The sequence below is a fragment of the Penaeus monodon genome, chromosome 7 (assembly GCF_015228065.2).
Source record: "Penaeus monodon isolate SGIC_2016 chromosome 7, NSTDA_Pmon_1, whole genome shotgun sequence".
Taxonomy (NCBI): Eukaryota; Metazoa; Arthropoda; class Malacostraca; order Decapoda; family Penaeidae; genus Penaeus; species Penaeus monodon.
Window position 1 is genome coordinate 16,378,332 of NC_051392.1, and position 3,224 is coordinate 16,381,555.

Here is a 3,224-nt window from a genome sequence, read left to right on the forward strand (position 1 = left end):
ATTGTAACTCTAATGGTGCACGAGGTCCACCTGACTTTTAATTAACAATTGCAAATTACATGTACACGTTTACTCGCACTTTTGCTGAAAAGTGTCTACTTCTGCTCCCTAATTTCACGTTTATTGTTAATGATATTGTTTTTATTATTGTTGCTGTTTTCTTCTTGTTGTTATCATAATCATTATTATTTCCATTATCATTATCATTGTAATCATTATTGTGGTTGTTATTAGCATTAGCATTATTATTTTATTATTTGTATTATTTTTGTTATTATTATTATCATCATTATTGCCATCATTATTATTATTTACCATTTCATTGCTATTGTTATTTTACTTATTGTTTTAATGGGAACAAAGTGTCTTGTTTACACTTATTTTCCTTTTTTGATTTTATTGATTCGTACTTCCATTATAAAACATTTTGTCGAGTTTCATTATTCCTTTGCAATTTGAAATCTGGTCGAATTCACCCTCACCCACGCCCGGAGTTGACCATCAGTGCCCCCTACGCGCCCTCTATGCTGCATTTTCGAACATTTAATCATTATTTTTCAATATATTGCATATGAGTTGGTCTTTTCTGTGCTTTTACATAATAATTAATGATCAATGATTTATTTAATCATCATTCAGTACTGTGTTTATCACAGTCGAGCATGCACAACATAAGACAAAATCAGATTTGTGTTATAGTCAGATTAACTGGGTAAACGTTAAAGGTAGGGTGGTTCATTATACATGATTTATCCATTTGAACTAACATAAATGCTCAGCCACATGTACTATCATAAAGATGTTAATGAGTGATCACTATTATGCCCTTTTGACTTGTGAAATTAACACAGTGAATAAATATGATATAGAAATAAAATAAATATATAACCACAATTACCATTTTTCCTCAACTTTTAACGTAAATGTTTACATTTTCACTGCTTCAGTCACAAACGACCAAATAACCGCTCTACACACAAAAAAAGAACATCAGTCATCCAGAACCCTTATGAAGGATAACGAAGACTAAGGCAGTAGCTGTTGGAGAAATGATGTCTAGGGTGTGCGTGTCGGAGGGGTGTGTGGGGGGGGGGGGTGCTGGTTGTGGGAGTGTCATTTTCTTTGGAAGAGAGGTAGGGGAGGTGGGGTGGAGTTTAAAGGGATGGAGTGGGTTGTTTCTGGGGAGTGGGACTAAACTCCTCTGAGAGGAGGCTTAGAAGAATGGAATATCTCTGAGAGAAGGAGTTGAGAGTAGGCTGTTTCTGAAGGGAGGGGGGGGGGTGATCATTGAGGGGGGAGGCGGGATAACATTTTAGACTCAGTTTTTTGTGGAGAGAATGGGGTTGGAGTATTTGAAGGAGGTTTGTAAGAACAGTGTAAATGGTAAATATCGGGATAGAGATAGGAGGGTAGAGTCAGACTATAGAGTGTAATTTGTAAGTAGAGTATGAACAGTATAAAACTAAAAGAGAGAGATATATGAGTAGAGTAAGAGTACTGAGAGTATTTTCCCGGCGCTGCCTGAGGTGTAGGAGTGTGGGAAGATCCTTCAATATCCTTCAGACGGAGTAATAAAACCGTAATTGTTTCCTGACGGAGTCCAACGGTGTGGGCTGCCCTTCATAACCCTGACTTGGGGGTTGCCAACGGTCGGTTTTATTGTTTCTTGCCATGAGAAAGAGGGAGAGAAAGCCAAGACAGAAATTGCTGGTTTATATATAAACTTCTGGTTCTTTCGTCTAAAGTTTGGGTTTCTTTTATTATTATTAGTGTCTTCTTTGTTCTGTTTTATTCCTCCCATTTCATCGTCCATAACTTAATATTGTCATTGTGCTCTTATCACACTCTTCGTTATTCTTGCGGTTATCTTATATTTTCTTACGTTTGTTTGTTTCTCCCTTTCTTCTGTTCTTTAGTCTCCTCCAACTTTCTCATTGCAGTCACGTTTCTCCGCCATCTTTTACACGCATTCTTTCTCTTCTTTCGGCTCCTCTTCCTTGTCATTTCTATTTACAACTTCTCCGTCACAGTCTCTTCCTTCTTCGGTATTTTCTACTCCTCCTCTTCCTCCTTCGTTTGTCTAAACTCTCTTTTTCATCTTTCTTCTCCTTCTCTTCCTTCCTTTTACACCAACATCTTCTCTTGCTCCGTTTCCTCCTCCTTCCTTCCCCTCCTGCTTTGTTTATCTTCCCTTCTCTTCTCCGTCGCCACTCCTTCCCTCCCCTCTGTTCATCTTTCCTTCCGTTCTTCTTCTTTATCCTGACCTTCCAACATCGCTTCTCCTCTTCCACCTTTGCCGCACCTCTTCGTCTTGCCTCTCTATTTTCTGTTTTCCTCCTCCCTTCCTCCTGCCTCTACACTTTTTTCTTTCTCCTCTTTCTCTCCTCCACTACCTCTTCCCCCTGCCTCTCCACTCCTTCTTTTCCTCTTCTTCTTCCTCCTCCTCCGTCACCAGCAACTCTTCCTCCTGCCTCTCTTCCAACATTCTCTTTTCCTTTTCCTTTTCCTCTTAAACCACCACCACTTTTTCTTCCTTCACGTTATTCCTCTTCCTCTTCTTTTACCACCTCCTCCTTTCTCCCTCTTTCTCGTCCTCTCCCTCCCAGCTATCTCTAACTCCTCCTCCTCCTCTTCTTCCCCTTTCTCCTCCTCCTCTGATCTCTCCCTTTTCCTCAGCCTCATTCCACTCAGGGTCAGATATCCTAGAGTTGTACCTCCGGGGAATAGACACCTCAGTGGTTGCAGTTTTACGAGATGCAATTGCAAGATGTGAAAAATATAGATTCAGGACATGGCCATCCTCTGCTCTAGGCCCGGGATAAGATGTTTCAAAGTTAGTTTTGCAATCGCTGAAGCTGGAAATACAGGTGTTGAAGATGGAAGGAAAATATTCGGAAGTGTAAAAAGATTTTAACCCTTTCAGTAACCCGAATGATACGAAAGATTTTGGAAAGGTGAGAAAACACTTTTGAGAATGTAAATATTAACAGATTCTTGTTATCTTTACATAAAAAGTGGTCATTGAAACCTTCCAGGTGGGTCTTAAAGATACTGTATAACCATTAATAATTATCCTAAATGCATATATAGACTCCTCTACTAGCTTTAGCGCTTTACCCTGGACTAGTATTTTGTCGATTTTTGGCTCGACTGTTAAGCATATTGTAGTATTTTTTAAATCCAGCCTTCAACCTTTCCCTATTAAGAACATTCGTTGATAATTG